General features: G+C 35.2%; 1 pseudogene; it reads left to right on the top strand.

Annotated features, from left to right (window-relative positions):
* Positions 1 to 17,452, top strand: part of LOC141540705 (ruvB-like 1) — a 49,670-nt pseudogene that overhangs the window by 7,166 nt on the left and 25,052 nt on the right.

The raw sequence follows: 17,452 nt of genomic DNA, 5'->3' as shown, positions 1-17,452 counted from the left end.
TGAGCCTGGGTATAAGAGCTTATTGTTATCCTTAGTGTATATTATCTTATTTCTTGTCCTGTCTAACCATCAACATCTTTTAGTATCTTTATTCTGTTACCTCTAGCATTCACTAATCTCCTGGCTTGGTGTCATCTCAAAATTTAATGAGTATTCCATTTGGGCCACTGTCCAAGTATCTGATAAAAAATATTAAGCAAAAAATTCCCAAGGATAAATTTCTGTATCATTCTGCTAAAGAATACTCTTAAAGTTGATAGTAATTACCACTCTTTAGATTAACTCACTTTCTAACACGATTGACTTTGGGTTTCACCCATCACAAATCTCTCTATACATGTCATATCATTTCCTTGACCCACCAGTGCAGCAACCCAATAAAAAAAGGAAGTTAATTTATTCAATGGTGACTCAGTCTTCATAAAGTCATATTAAATGATTACTGCTTTTCTTTGTAAATGCTTATAAACCATTCCTTTTATAAAATAATCTAGAATATCACCAGGACCTAAAACCATGGTGCAGTAATTTCTAGTTAAATATTGTTGTTCAATTGTTTTAGTCATATCTAACTCTTCATGACCCTTTTTGAAATTTCCTTAGCAAAGAAACAGGAGTGGTTTGCCATTTCCTTTTCCAGATCATTATACGAGGAAACTGAGGCAAAAAATATTAAGTGACTTGCCCAGAATCACATAGCTGATAAAGATCTGAGGTCAGATTTGAATTCAGTTCTTCCTGATTTCAGGCCCAGTACTTTATCCCCTGTGCCACCTAGCTAAATATAATAACAATATAAAAACAATAAATAGAAGAAAATAAATATACCTTCTTTTTAAAAAAAGACATTTATCAGTCTTCATTTCCAGGGCATCGTTCCCATCCTCCATAATTCTTCAAAGATAGTTCAAAATGATTTGACATTCACAGTCAGCATTTTGTGAGTGATTTAATCTGGACCTAGTCCCTGAACTCATTGTGGGTAGCTAGGGACAGTCTTGTCAGATTCTCATTTATTTGGGGTTTCTTGTTAAGCATTTTGTTCTATAGTTCCCAGTCATAAAATTATTATCCTTGATTAAAAAAAAGCAGAAGCAAAATATGAGTTGAATGTTCTGCCTTTGTACCATCATTCTATCTGAACCCCAAATCAATCTTTTCCTACATTTAATCTTCTTCTTGGCCCCAGTAGAGCTTTTAAAATTTGTGTTCTTAGGATTCATCATAAGCTGTAGCTTATTTTGGGCTTTAGCTGTGTTGAAATTGTTCTTACACAATTGTACTTCTCTTTCAGATTCATTCTGTTATCTTCTTTTGGTCCCCTTTCCTGTATGTCTTTTAAAAAAATCCCAGTTGGTAGAAGAATTATCTATATATCCCTAACTATGTTTTAGACAACCCCCTAACTGAAACTGATCTTTCCCGAGCTATCATTGATCTCTTTTTTGTTCATCCCTCATTCTGAAAGAGAAACGATGACATCAGGAGAGTGATGTCTTGACTTGCAAGTGAATTGGGTTTAAGTGAGGAAGGTCTATGCAGACTCATTAACCTCACTCTCTCCTCCAGTCATCTGAGTCCAATGGCAAAACATAGATCAGAACTAGCAGAGATGACCCAACATGGTCTCAGTTTGTCTGAGGCAAAACCTATTCAGTGATTCAGTGACTTGAGGTTATATAAAAAATGAATCAAAAGGCAGTCTAGTTTGTGAATTAAAAAGTAAATTAATTAACCTGGGAGGGAGACACCCAGTCGAGTTTCTGACCAGAGCAGCACCAATTGCTATTTACAGTCACTTGGAATCACCAAAACCCAAACAATAATCAAATAAGGCTTGAGTTAGACCTTATTATTGGCTAATCAGTGAGTACCAGAGTGATTTGACCTTTTCTTGATTTTTATTTTTCTTAACTTCTCTGCAGTCTTTGACACTGTCAGAGACCCTTCTCTCCTGGATACTTTTTTATTTTATAAGTTATCATGACATTGATATTCCCTGATTCTCTTTCTTAATTTCTGACTTTTTTTCACTCTCTTTTAGTGGACCTTTTCCATAATATCCAAAGGTATATCCTTGGCCCTCTTCTCTTCTTCCTCTGTACTATCTTGCTTGATGATCTCATCAGCTCCAATGGTTTATAAAGATGATTTTAAAATCAATTTATTCAGCCTTTACCTCTCTCCTGGATTGCAAGCTCTCATTACCAACTGCTTAATAGACATTGCAAATTCCTAAAGCATCACAAACTCAATATGTCTAAAATAGAAGTGATCTTTTCCCAAAAATCTTCCCCTCTTTTAAACTTCTTTATCTCTTCCAAGAGGATGACTACCCTCCCAGGCACCAAGGCTTACAACTTCAGCGTCATGCTCCCCTCCTCATTTGCACTCATCCCACATATCCAACCTGTTGTCTTTTTTCTGCCTACACATTTCTCCTATACATTCATTTCTTTCTACCCACACAGCCTTCACTATGGTTAAGGTCCTCAACCACTTATGATTTGACTATTGTAATAAACTCAATAAACTCCAACATCTTCCTATTACCTCTAAGATCAAATATAAAATCCTCCATTTGACTTGTAATACCCTTCACAATTTGGTCTCTTCCTACTGTTCTAGTGTAGTACCCTCTAGTAGTAGTAACTCTCTCTATGTAATCTGTAATATAGTATTATAGCTTTCTTGCTTGTTTCTGGCACAGGGCACTCAATCCCCCTACTCTTTGTCTTTTCATTTGATGTTGTCCATACCTGGGAGGCTATTTTCACCTCTGACTCCTAATTTTCCTGGTTTTCCCTAAAATTCAGTTTAAATCCCTTTTTCTGCAAGAGGTCCTTCTTAGTCTACCTCCCCTCCCTACCCCTAGTTCCTTTTTTCTAAGTTTCTTGAAATCAGGGATCTGTGGAGGTTTTTTTCTCTTTTTTCATGTTTTGTGCTTAGTACAATTGTCTAGCCATAATAAGCACTTACATAACTAGGTGACTCTAAGCATGTCACATTCAATGCTTGTTGACTGATTGATTCTTTCTTCCACACTAAAATATTCTTCTCCTTAGTATTTCATTCTTGAGAGAGTCCCATCTCTTATAGGATAATTTCCATACAGGATTTGAGGCTATGTACAATAAAGCAACAGTCAGACTCTTTTTTGCAAGTAATATTCTTCATCAGACTAAATCTTTATAATCATATAATTGTCATAAAGATGCCAATAACAGAAAGGCCACTGTGCTTTCTGCTCATTGGAGAAAGAGGAGGAGGAAGAGAAAAGAAGAATAGAAAGAAGAGAAAGGAGAAGGAGTAAAAGAGGAAGAGAAGGAGGAGGAGGAAAAGGAGGATGAGGAAGAAGAGGAGGAGAAAGAGGAAGAGGAAAAGAAAGAGGAGGAGGAGAACCAGGAGGACGAGAAGAAGAAGCAGTAGGTGAAGTAGAAGAAGAAGGAAGGAGGAGGAGGAGGAGGAGGAGGAGGAGGAGGAGGAGGAAGAAGAAGAAGAAGAAGAAGAAGAAGAAGAAGAAGAAGAAGAAGAAGAAGAAGAAGAAGAAGAAGAAGAAGAAGAAGAAGAAGAAGAAGAAGAAGAAGAAGAAGAAGAAGAAGAAGAAGAAGAAGAAGAAGAAAATGATAATGATAAAGAGATTTTCCAGTGGCTCTTGTTTATAGATGATATTATTTTGATTACATAAAGTCTCTGACAATTGGAAAGCCTCCTAAAAGAAATCCATTGGAAAGAAATTCATCCTTTGGAAATGGACCTGTGATTACACTTTGATTGAGAATTCCTGGTGAAAAAAACATCTTCCATCAATACTGGTTGATACCTTAGCTACTATTTACAGTTTTTACCATTCCTAACTATTCAAAAGATTTGTCCTTACTAACATACTTTTAAAAGTGCACGAAAAAATTATTATTTTCCAGACAATGATATGCAATTGGATGTACATCCCATAGAGAAAATGTCTTTTTAAATAAATTATGAACAGACACTTCAGATAAGTAATGAACTAGGCCCAGAATTTAATAAGAAAAGAGGACAATATATTACAATTGAGAAATTATACAAGAAATTGTAGGAAATTATAATTCCAAGTTTCTCTCCAAAACAAGGGACCCCCCTTTTGATGTAAATATTCTTCTATAGCAAATCAAGTAATAACAGCTTCCAATGAATTAAAATTTCAGGTCACCCAAAGGGCAAACAGAAGACAGATGAATAGTGAGTGCAAATAGACTACAACATATTACCAATGAACCACTTCACTGCCCTTTGGAATCTTTTCCATTTTTCATCTCTTTATTGTCCTTCCAGTTTCATCCTTAGATGCCCTCAGGATGGCTTGGTTTAGGTGAGTCATTCAACAAACTTCCTTTTAACTGACTTTTCCCTCCATTGCTTCTCAGTGTTTACAAAACAAAACTATTTATGAACTGCCACTACTTTTCTCTGAATGATTTTAGAAAGGAGTTTATATTCTAAACTATTGCCCTTGGCTTTCAAATCTCTCCACTTGTCAAGTAGAGCAATAACTGTTGTTTTCTATCTTCTTTCCAACTCTTCTATTTAGCATTGGATTTGCATTGGTTAATCTTTTATATGAAATTAATATAATGGATGTTGATTTTCTTTTTATCTATCCATTTGTCATTTTTATCATCAATACTTTGTTTAGGTAGATTAGATTGGAATTGTTTCAATTGTTCTTCATATCTCTCTCACTTTTATTCTTTTAATCTGCAATACTTTTAATTTTTGTTCTACCAAATCAGTCATCTGATTGAATATGGATACTACTCCAGAAATAAGTTCTACAATGGTAATAAATCATTTCTTGTCTCTTAAAATATATTGTTTTTTGTTATTATTTGTTGTTAGCCAGTTGTACCTCCCAATTCTTTTATATTATGTACCAATATTGACATAACTGAAAAGTAGATTAGATTATAATTGTTTAACAAAGTAAATAAATACATTTGCTATATATACATGTGTGTATTCACAATATATAAGAATGAGTCTGTTTATTTCCCTCTTTACTTACACCTAAACCACATTTCTCAATGTAATTTTTAATTGTATTTATTTTTTTACATGCATTTTAAGTCTTTCCCTCCTGCTTGACACTGGATTTTTCTCACTATCTTGAATAAAACACTTAATCTGTCAAGTCTGAGTATTTTCACTGGCTCTCTCAGTTCTAAAATCAATTCTTGGCTTCCTTCAGGTCCCAAATAAAATCCTGCCTTCTATAATTCATAATTAAAATGCTTAATTTATTAAATTTTATTTATTTAAAATAATTAAAATAAATAATATATTGTAATATATTCTATTATATTAAATATAATTCAAATGTCCAGATTACAATGGAGGGAACTGAAGGCACAAAAAAAGCAACTCATGGTGCATTGGATAGAGCAGTATTCCTGGAATAAGAAAGACTGGTTTGACACAGACATAGTACTGATACCTAAACCAGATAGGTTGAAAACAGAGAAAGAAAATTATAGACCAATCTCCCTAATGAATATTGGTGCTAAAATCTTAAATAAAACATTAGCAAAAAGATTACAGAAAATCATCCCCAGGATAATACACTATGACCAAGTGGGATTTATACCAGGAATGCAGGGCTGGTTCAATATTAGGAAAACTATTAGCATAATCAACTATATCAATAACCGAATTAACAAAAACCATATGATCATCTCAATAGATGCAAAAAAAGCATTTAACAAAATCCAACATCCATTCCTACTAAAAACACTTGAGAGTATAGAATAAATGGACTATTCCCTAAAATAATCAGGAGCATATATGTAAAACCATCAGGAAGCATCATATGTAATGGGGATAAACTGGAACCTTTCCCAGTAAGAACAGGAGTGAAACAAGGTTGCCCACTATCACCATTACTGTTCAATATTGTATTAGAAACACTAGCCTTGGCAATAAGAGTTGAGAAAGCAATTAAAGTAAATAGAGTAGGTAATGAGGAAACCAAACTATCACTCTTTGCAGATGATATGATGACATACTTAGAGAACCCCAGAGATTCTACTACAAAGCTATTAGAAATAATTTACAACTTTAGCAGAGTTGTAGGATACAAAATAAATCCACGTAAATCCTCAGCATTTTTATAATCACCAACAATATCCAACAGCAAGAGATACAAAGAGAAATTCCATTCACATCCTCATGATCTATGCCCAAAGGATTATAAATCATGCATATCCTTTGATCTAACAATACCAACTGGGTATTAATCCCATGGACATGTACATAGTAATAGCAAAGCTGTGGAAATACCACCTGTGAATGATTTTGCTATTCTCAGAAATAATATGATCAAAGACTACTCCAAAGGACTCGTGATGAAAAATGGTATTCATACCAATGTGGGAGGGAAGGAGAATCTGAAACTCAAAATTTTAATAATAAAATGTTTTACATGTAACTATGAAAAATAAAAATATTAAAACAATGTTCCCTGATATCATTTTGCATCTCCAATCTATTGCCAAAGCCTACCAATTTTGCTTTCCTATCAACTCTTGAATACTCTCCCTTCTCTCATATGACACTGTTATCACCCTACTGTTGAACTTTATCATCTCATGAATAACTATTGCAATAGCCTAATAGAGGTTCAGTCTCTCCCCTACTCCAGTCTATTGTTCACTCAGCTCTCAAATAAAGCACAGGACTGGCCAAATCACCTAATACAATAAACTCTGTGCCTCCATGAGAGGTTAAAATAAATAATTCTCTATTTGACATTCAAAGGTCTCCACGACCCACCATATTAACTATCTTTCCAGTTTTCTTATACCCTTTATCTCTACACTCTGTGACCCAGTGACACTGATCTTGTTCCTGAAATAAGAAATTCTATCTCTTGACTATGGGTATTTTCACTTGCTATTTCCCATTGCCTGGAATGCTCTGCCTAATCATCTCCAGCTCTTGGCTTACTTGGCTTTCTTCAAGTCAGCTACAAATCTCATCTCTTGCAAACATTTTATTTGTAAAACATATTCTGTGAATTTCTGTATAGACAGGTCATAAATTTTGTAACTGTCCTTCTTGGATATTGTCTACTGTAAATTACTGGCCTTTTCTAGTATATTTTTCTTCTCATATATTACCTCATAAGCTTCATGGTAGAAGGTTTGATAGATTTATATGAGCAGTCTCTTTTTTCCTTTTATTTTTTAAAGATCATCGCATCATTAGACAGCTTCAATGAATACAACTTGCTTTTTTTTTTCCTTTGGCAGAATTCTGATCTGTGGAACCACACAAAATAAGTTTATTCCATCTTACATAGAGTAATAAACTATTATTTTTAATATTGATGCAAAAAATTTATTTTTTTCCTTTTGCAAAGGAAGAAATTTTTCCTCTTTTTTTTAATTTTTATAATTATAACATTTTTGACAGTACATATGCATAGGTAATTTTTATTTTTACAACATTATCCATTGTACTCCCTTCTGTTCCGAATTTTTCCCCTCCTTCCCTCCACCTCCCCTAGATGGCAGGCATTCCCATACATATTAAATATCTTATAGTATATCCTAGGTACAATATATATGTGCAGAACCGAATTTTGTTGTTGTTGTTGCACAGGAAAAATTGTATTCGGAAGGTAAAAATAATCTGGGAAGAAAAACAAACAAACAAAAAAAATGCTCACAGTTTACACTCATTTCCCAGTGTTCCTTTTTTGGGTGTAGCTGATTCTGTCCATCATTGATCAATTGGAATTGGATTAGCTCTTCTTTATGTTGAAGATATTCACTTCCATCAGAATACATCCTCATACAGTATCATTGTTAAAGTGTATAATGATCCCCTAATTCTGCTCATTTCACTCAGCATCAGTTGATGTAAGTCTCTCCAAGCCTCTCTGTATTCCTCCTGTTGGTCATTTCTTACAGAACAATAATACTCCATAGCATTTATATACCATAATTTATCTAACCATTCTCCAATTGATGGACATCCATTCATTTTCCAGTTTCTAGCCACTACAAAAAGGGCTGCCACATACAGGTCCCTTTTGGCACATGCAGGTCCCTTTCCCTTCTTTAGTATTTCCTTGGCATGTAAGCCCAATAGTAGCACTGCTGGGTCAAAGAGTATGCACATTTTGATAACTTTTTGGGCATAATTCCAGATTGCTCTCCAGAATGGTTGGATTCTTTCACAACTTCACTAACAATGCATCAGTGTCCCAGTTTTCCCACAGCCCCTCCAACATTCATTGTTATTTATTCCTGTCATCTTAGCCAATCTGACAGGTGTGTAGTGGTATCTCAGAGTTGTCTTAATTTGCATTTATCTGATCAATAGTGATTTGGAACATTCTTTCATATGAGTGGAAATAGTTTTGATTTCATCATCTGAAAATTGTTCATATCCTTTGACCATTTATCAATTGGAGAATGGCTTGATTTCTTATAAATTAAAGTCAATTATCTGTATATTTTGGAGATGAGGCCTTTATCAGAACCTTTAACTGTAAAAATGTTTTCCCAATTTGTTACTTCCCTTCTAATCTTGTTTGCATTAGTTTTGTTTGTGCAGAAACTTTTTAATTTGGTGTAATCAAAATTTTCTATTTTGTGATCAATAATGGTCTCTAGTTCTCCTTTGGACACAATGTCCTTCCTCCTCCACAAGTTTGAGAGGTAAACTATCCTATGTTCCTCTAATTTATTTATGATTTCATTCTTTATGCCTAAATCTTGGACCCATTTTGATCTTATCTTAGTATGTGGTGTTAAATGTGGGTCCATGTCTAGTTTCTGCCATATTAATTTCCAGTTTTCCCAGCAGTTTTTGTCAAATAATGAATTCTTATCCCAAAAGTTGGGATCTTTGGGTTTGTCAAACACTAGATTGCTATTTTTATTCACTATCTTGCCCTGTGAACTTAACCTATTCCACTGATCAACTAGTCTATTTCTTAGCCAATACCAAATGGTTTTGATGACTGTTGCTTTATAATATAGTTCTAGATTAGGCACAGCTAGACCACCTTGCAATTAACTATTTAAAGACAACTTTCATATCCCCACACCTTCTCTTAAATATTTTTCACTGAAATCACTTTCATTACATGAACATCATTCTATTACCCCCAGCAAGCCATACATTATAATAAAGAATAAAAAAAGTGGAGAAGTCAGCTTAGCAAGAATTAATGAGCATATGAAGTGAGACTGAGATTGCATTCAATGTTCCACAATCATAGTTTCCTATTTCTGCAAAGAAGGGAAGAAGGTGAATTTTCTCATCTTTTTTTTTTTTTTTTTTTTTTTTTTTTTTTTTTTTTTGTGACTTGCCCAGGGTCACACAACTAGGAAGTGTTAAGTGTCTGAGACCACATTTGTACTCTGGTCCTCCTGAATTCAGGGCTGGTGCTCTATCCACTGCGCCACCTAGCTGCCCCTCTCATCTTTTCTTAAAGCTACTACTGTTTATTAACATTGTGCTACAGAGTTAAGATTTTTGCTTTTATTGTCCTTTCAATTTACATTATTGTAGTGATTATTTTTCTAGTTGTTATCACTTTACTTAGAATTAATTTCTACTAATCTTCCCATAGCTTTCTGTATTCTTCACATTCATTCTCTACATCTTCTCTTAGGCAACTAGGTAATATAGTAGACAGAGCCCTGGGTGTAAACTCAGGCAGACTTGAGTTGAATTTAGTCTCAGGTAGTTATTAATTAACTTGACACTGGAGTAAGAAATATCTGGATTCAAACCTGACATCAGATATTTCCTAGTGGTATAATTTTTAGGCAAATCACTTAATTTCTGCTTGACTCAGTTTCCTCTTCTATAAAATACAGATAATGGCACCTACTTCACAGGGCTGTTGTGAGAATCAAATGAGATAGTAACTGTGAAGTGTTTAGCACAATGCCTAGCATATAGTAAGATAAATTGTGTCTTTCTCAAATTGTACCTCTCTAACTCTTAACTCCAATCTTTTAACATCTATACTTGGACCTTAAGTTCATAAGAGTTAGTTCGTTTCTCTTGCTATGAATCCCTTGCCAAGTCACTTACTTTCTCTTTGCATGTTTTTCTTATTTTTAAAAAAGTCATTATCTTTATATTGCTTACCTCACATGTTTATTATGTAGAAAACAACTTATAAAAGTTAAAGTAGCAATTAAAATTTAACATAATTATCAAGAGGCATTCCAGGATCACTTCTATTCATTCTGGTCTTATACAGAAATGAAACATGTTTTTGTCTCATGAGAAAGTTTATCTTTCCAGGATAAAAGTCAGATACATGTAATACAGTTAATTGGACTGAATAAGACCTACCCAAATACATATAACCACAGTCAGAGTATGCATAGCTACCTACCAAACCAAATAAGGAAAAACTCCCAAGATGTTTTTTTTTTCTCAAGCAAGAATTAAGTTAGGATACATATATATTCAGAGTATTCATTAAGAAAACCTTCAATCAATGGATCTAGAGACAAAAATTGAAAACTACTATATCCCCTGATGGCAGAGAAGGGGTGGATAATTAGGATAGAATATTATGAACTTTGAAAAAATGTGGTCAATGCATCTAGGTGTTTTTTTAATCATTTTTCTTTGTCACAAGGAATAGTTCAATCTGAAAATGACTGTGGTATAATAACAACAAGCATCAGTTAAACATTTTTCAAAAAAGAAATCCTTCCTCTAAAGCTGGAAGAGGTTCAATATCAAAATGACTAGCAAAACTTCATGCTTCTTATGAGCTTGTATTTTTCACTGTATCAGAAAACATCTGTAATATTATGCTCACTTGTAATTATTCTATTTTGAGATGGTCATGAACAATATGGTATATATCCAAAGTAGTGTAACCCAGATTGAGGAGAGGATTATGATCTATGTTATGAAGATTTGTTGAAGAATCTGCTCAGTGACAGTGACTCAATGACTTTTTCTAGCTTAGTATCAGCATGGTCACAAGTCTCTGTCCTACTGCTGAAATTCTACTCATGTAGACAGGGAAACATTTTGATTTACTAAGGCTAATTAACTTAAATGATGCTTCATCCTTTGTACAAACTGATGCTCCCCAGAGTGAAAGCTCATAAGAATCATGGAGTTTTGCTCGTCATTTTGATATTGACCTCCTTCCAGCCCTGGAGAAAGATTTTCTTTTTGAAAAATGTTTAACCAATGCTTCCTGTTATTACAGTATAGTCATTTTAACACTCCCTTCAGATTGGCAATATGTGATATATTGACATTATGTGGATACCAATAGAGCATACAAACTATTTATCTGTTTTCCTTCATGTTTCCTCCATAATTGGCCAATACCCTCTTCTCAACAAAGATTTTTATGATGATATCATTCATACCACTAATAATTTACATTTCTTCCATGTATGATGCACATGAACAAGTGCCAAACTTGTAGCCAATATCCTTCAGTCCATTTGTCACCAGCTATCCATCTTTTCAATGCCTTTTTGGCCACATACAACTAAAGAAGTATCATTGCATAGTACCCACCTCCTTAAACTATTGTCTTTTCTACTTCTAGATCTATGGACCCATGATTATTCCCCATAAATTATAGCCATATATTATCAAGAGAAGATATTTAAAGTTAGAAAGATTGACCTTTGTTTCTGGGTCAAGCTAAAGGTCATTCAATACATGACAAGATTTCCCAAAGGCAAAGCAGCCTAGGTTATCACTGAAATCTCACTAGATAATAGTAATTGCAGGGTCATTGAAGAAAATAATTTCCATTATCACATATTTCTGACAAAGTTGGACAATTTGACATATGAGTTGGTAGTTCCTTGTTAGAGAAAACTTTTTTTTCTTAAGCATCATTTCTATTTCCTCAAACAACAGTGATGTCACAGTTCAAATATGGTGACCTCATATTATATTAATGAAGAAAAAAATTTGTTGTTTAAATTTTGAAAGATCTTTGCCATTTTTCACCTTTTTATCACTGAAATTTTAGTCTTGAATGCCAATACAATAATCTGGACGAATCAGGGGTTTTTTTTGTCAAAGGTTGTAGAAAATTTCTTCATTGGTTTGAGGGTTTTTGCATATTCTAATAGGAACATCTGTGCCTGTCACAGCTTAAAAGCACACTCTCCTTAATACCTGAAGGTAAACAGAAGATCAGGTTACTGTTGTATATATGGAACCCACATTCTTGGAGCAGTTTTGTATATAACTTCATTTTTATGGCCTAGATAAATGTAGGAAACTGATAGGTAGCAGAGAACAAAGAAAGAATAGATGTGAAAGATGATATGGCGTTATAATATACAAAATCTGGCAATTTAGTAGAGCCCTATCAAAGAAGCACAATTGGGCAATTAGATGATGTTGGAGCAGAAGAATTGCCTATTAACATTAAAAACCCAGTCAGAATTTTGTAGCATGAGTTTGTAATAGATGAAATCTGCTCGATTTCACAATTTTCTCCCTATTCCTGGAGTTGGAGGAGAGAAATTATATGTTGAAGGTTAAAAAGGCTAAGAGTTAACCAATCAAAAATAGTAGAAGGTCAGGAAGAAAAAAAAATCTTATGTAGTACCAAGTAAGAATCAAAGTGACAAATCAAGAACATGAAGTTGAACATGGGGGCAAACAAAGCCAAGATGAAAGAAATGAACTGAGACAATAAGGATGTATCAATGAATAAATAAATGGTAATTATGTCTACTATGTGTCAGAGAATGTGATTGATGCTGAGAATACAATAGAATCAATGAACAATTCCTAAATTCAAAAAAAGTCTAAATCTTAATATGGAAGACAGCTGAAAAAACCTAAGAGTGAGAAAAAACAGAATATATGTCAAAATTTGGGGTCTTAAGACTGATTGCACTTGGTACCCTGTCATACAGGAAAAGAATGTAATAGTGATTGCTGAGTTTCTAAGGAAAAGGCTTCTCGGAGATTTCTTTGACTTCATTTCTGATATGGTACTGATTCTCCGACCCCATCATCATCTCTAATATCTTGCAGGCGCAGAATGAGATCATCTTTAAACCGGAGTTCTAAGGAAGGCTAAGTTACCATATCTTAGAATTCTATCATAAGCAGGTCAAGAATCATATCTTTGGAGGTAGAATATACAACACTTGAAAAACTATTTGACATCTGAATTTGTGCCCTTTGGCTGCCTATTTATTTAAGGATATATTCTATAGTCCTAAAATCTTTGAGAGCAAGGACCAGATTGCTTTTATCTTTGTATCACCAGAGACTAGCATAAGTAGTCTCTCCAGAGATGAGCATTATCTTGTAAATAGTAGGTGCTTAACACATGTTTAGAAATGTAATTGAATTGAATTTGCACTCTGAAAATCTTTTATAATCCTTTCCAAAAAGGAATCTATACACAATAGCCTAAGTTATCCATGGAAACTTATCACCACTTTTAGGAGATGTCATGCCATCTGTGAGGCCACAGGCAGTTTGGCACATGAATGCAGTGGCCCAGCCAGAAAAGGTGATTTGCTATTCTATTTTCTATATTATGCCTTATGTCCTCCAAAATAGCCAAGTTTTCAATGTTCTTTCCCACTCATACACCCGATCCCACTCCCACTCTCCTACCTTGGTCATTTCTCTCTTTCCTTCTACATTTTCAGTTTAAAACCCACTTGATTAAATTGGCAAGTCTCTGTCCAAACATGTTTTTGGCAGCTATTATGACATATATTTCATCCAACCCCATTCTTTAACATCATGCATATAATCAATCAGCTATTTGCTTGTCACATTTTCCTGTCTCTTCAAAAGTTCCAAACTTTCATAGAAACTTCAGAAGAAATAGTAACTTTTAAAAAATTCTCTGGCCCTAAATTATTCAGTTTCCAGCCCAGAATTTCATAGTCATTAGAGTTTTATAAGGTTTCCTCTGGTCCTTAAAAATTTCCTGCGAATCCCAAAATATCTTCTGAGATTTTGTCATTCAAAATATATGTTTCTTTGGGGAGAGCACCTGCAGTTAAGATTCTCTGTGTAGAAAGAGGGAGAGGAGGGAGAAAGACAAAGAAGGAAGGAATAAAGAAAGGTGAAAAAAAGGAAGGAAGGAAGGAAGAAAAGAAGGAAGAAATGAGTTGTATTGCCCAAGTGGAACTGGCTTTCTCTAATTCCCAATGTGGAAAGATCATAACTCTGTTACTGAATGATGATCTTTCCTGCTAGAGCTAGGACTTTCTAAAAAAAGTCTTCTATATTCTCTGCATGTCACTTAAGTGATCTTATTTATTTATATGTTATCTTCTCCATAAAAGCCTAAGGTTCTTATATACATATATATAATAAAGAGCTTTTTATTTTTCAAAATACATGCAAAGATAGTTTTCAACATTCACCCTTGAAAAACTTTGTGTTTGCAAAACCCTTCTCTCTACCTCTTCCCCTAAATAGGAAATAATTTAATAGAGGTTAAATTTAAACATGTGAAATTCTTCTAAACATATTTCCACATTTATCACGCCTCAGAAGAAAAATCATATCAAAAGGGGAAAACGAGAAAAAACAAGCAAGCAAAAAACAGCAACATCAAAAAAGGTGAAAATAGTATGCTGTGATCCACATTCAGCCTCCATAGTCTTCTCTCTGGATGCAGATGGCTCTCTCCATCACAAGTCTATTGAAATTGCCTTAAATCACCTCATTGTTGAAGAGTCAAGTTCATCAGAGTTGATCATCACATAAACTTGTTGCTATATATGATGTTCTCTTGACTTCACTTAGCATCAGTTCATTTAAGTCTTTCCATACTTTTCTGAAATCAACCTGCTAATCATTTCTTAGAGAACAAAAATTATTCCATTACATTCATATACCACAATTTATTCAACTATTCCACAACTGTAGAACATAAGCTTCTTGAGGGTAAGAACTCTTTTCGCCTTTTTCATTAGCCCAGTATCTGACACAGTACTTTTCACATAATGCTTGTTGATTTAGTGATTGTTTAACTGATCATTGACAATAGAACAATCACCTGTTTAGCACATTTATTCTGTTCATTGCTGAATTCTGAGTTGTCCATACATTTATTATTTGTGTTGTTTAATTGTCTTTTCCTTGTCTTGTATGTTAGTTATACAAAGCACTTGGCACAAAGCAAATGCTGATTGTTTGTTCTTCGTATAGTCAATACCCCCCAACTGCCACCCCCAAAATCTACTCTGCTTTGGCTTCGGAATATTCATAATAATTTTTCAAATCACTTTTCAACCCTGCAATTCCCCACTGAAAAGACCAAGCAGTTTTAACATTAATTACATTATGTTTCACAAGGATGAAACAAAAACAATGGGTGAAAGAGAACACTGAGATATCAAGAAAACACACTAATACCTCCTCCCAATCCCTTAGGAATGAGAGGTTTCAAATTTATCCTAGTTCAGAACCTACAACCCAAACCTGGTCTCAAGAGCAAACTAGTGAAGCTGGAAACACTTGAATGGCAATCTATTCATCACCACCAAACTGTTACATCTTCCAAATCTGAAAGTTGTTGCTACTGGACACAGGGATGTTGCTCTTGATGAGTAGTGTGGAAAAGAGATAGGGACTGAGATCTTCCCAGGATGTGGAAGAGAATAGACCAAGTCAAGTCTCCAATTCAGAAATGTCCAGGATGGATGAAGCCTCTTAGGAGTGCAACAATGCTGATGTATGAGTGGCTAGCATTTGACCTCAGAGGAAGGGGGGAAAAAATCTCTAAGTTCCCTGAAGTCCATCAGGACTCTGCATGTTGCTCCATTTGCCATTCTCTGGCTTGCTCCTGCTCTCTCTTTTCCCCAGAATGTTTTTCCGGACTCATAGTATCATCAAACTTCTGGTGCCAAGATGGCAGAGTAAGGAAGGCACCTTTGGAAGCCCTGCCAAAATCCCCTTCAAACAATATGAAAACCTCCTCAGAATTGATCTAGTAGAAGAGAAGCAGCTCCCCAGCCAGGAGGAGAGGTCTGTCTCACTTGGATGGAAAAAGAGTAAGCTCCAAAAGCAAGAGCAGCCAGCCTCACAACACAGGGCCTGCTGCGGGTTTCTGTAAAAATCTACCAGCAAAAACTACCCTCCTTCAAACCAGCAGCCCCCTAGACAAGCCAGCTATTTCTGCAGCACACTGATGAATGAAACCAGGAGAAGTTTTCTCAAAAAGTAGGTCAGAACTTAGGCCTAAGTCATCTCAGAGGTCTGCAGGGCAGGACACCACATGATCTCAAGGCTTAGAAGTTTCTTGGGCAAGAAAGGTCAGAACCTAGGTCTAAGCTTCAAAAAGTGATGTGACCCACAAGAAACAGACAACAGTGGTGATCATTGGTCAATAATGTTTTTTTCCTTTTTAGTCCATCCAATAAAAGACTTGGGTCTCTGTTATTTAACCAGCTTTACTATTTCTAGTTTGCCAGGTCAAGGAACATGTTGGGAGCTGGGATGCCTCCCCAGTGTGCTTGGGTCTCTCTGCAGGGACAAACTAAATGATTTATCTTTGTTCTGAGGATGTCTCTGAGTAGTTAATTTGGGTAAGGGGGTCTAGCACTCATTTCACATAATAAGACCCTACCACAATGGCCTCATCCCCCGCACCAGCTCTTAGCCAGACTTTGACCTCTTTGCTTCTCACTAATGAGACACTACCTCAAGGGAAGGCTAACAGTGAGACCCTGCTCCCAAAAACCTTCCCCAGAGAGGCCCTATTTCCAGCGACCCTGCCCCTGGAACATACCAACAGAGAAACTCCACATTCTTGAAAGGATGGAAGCCCCACTGCCTCCTCTGTGAATCATAACATTGGAAGGAGTTGCAGGGCAGCCTTTGCTGACACAGGTGTTGTGGACTGGGAATGAAATAAATTGGAACAGAGGGAACAGGAGAGAGATCAGACAATGCAACAGCCTCTCAATGGAGAGATCAGACAACTCAACTGCCTCTCAGTCTCCTTGTTTCATCATCATTATCCTCTTACATGAAGAGATCCATTCTACAGGTCTGAGTTAGACCTCCAGCAGCCAATGGCATGTGGCTCTTGTATCACAACAATCTACTGCAAGTAAGCAGCTAGTTCCTGATTCCCAGTGAAAGCCACAAGTAACATTCTAAGGAGAAGTCCATGCTTGGGATAGAGCAGGATCAGAAGCCAACTCTCACATAAAAAGTGTAACTAAAAACACACACACAAAAAAATGAACAAACAACAACAAAAGAACTTGACTATAGAAAGTTACTATGGAAACGGGATTCAATGACCAAACTTAAAAGAGGATAATTGTATCAAAATGGCTACATGTGAAGCTTCAAAGAAAAAATTAATTTAGTCCCAAGCAAAAAGAACTGAAGAACTTAAAAATTATTTTAAAAGCAAATTAGAGAAGTGGAAGAAAATTTGGGAAAAGAAATGAGA

The sequence above is a fragment of the Sminthopsis crassicaudata genome, chromosome 4 (assembly GCF_048593235.1).
Source record: "Sminthopsis crassicaudata isolate SCR6 chromosome 4, ASM4859323v1, whole genome shotgun sequence".
NCBI lineage: Eukaryota > Metazoa > Chordata > Mammalia > Dasyuromorphia > Dasyuridae > Sminthopsis > Sminthopsis crassicaudata.
Note: the sequence above shows the minus strand (reverse complement) of the source record. Positions and strands in the feature narration are given on the sequence as shown.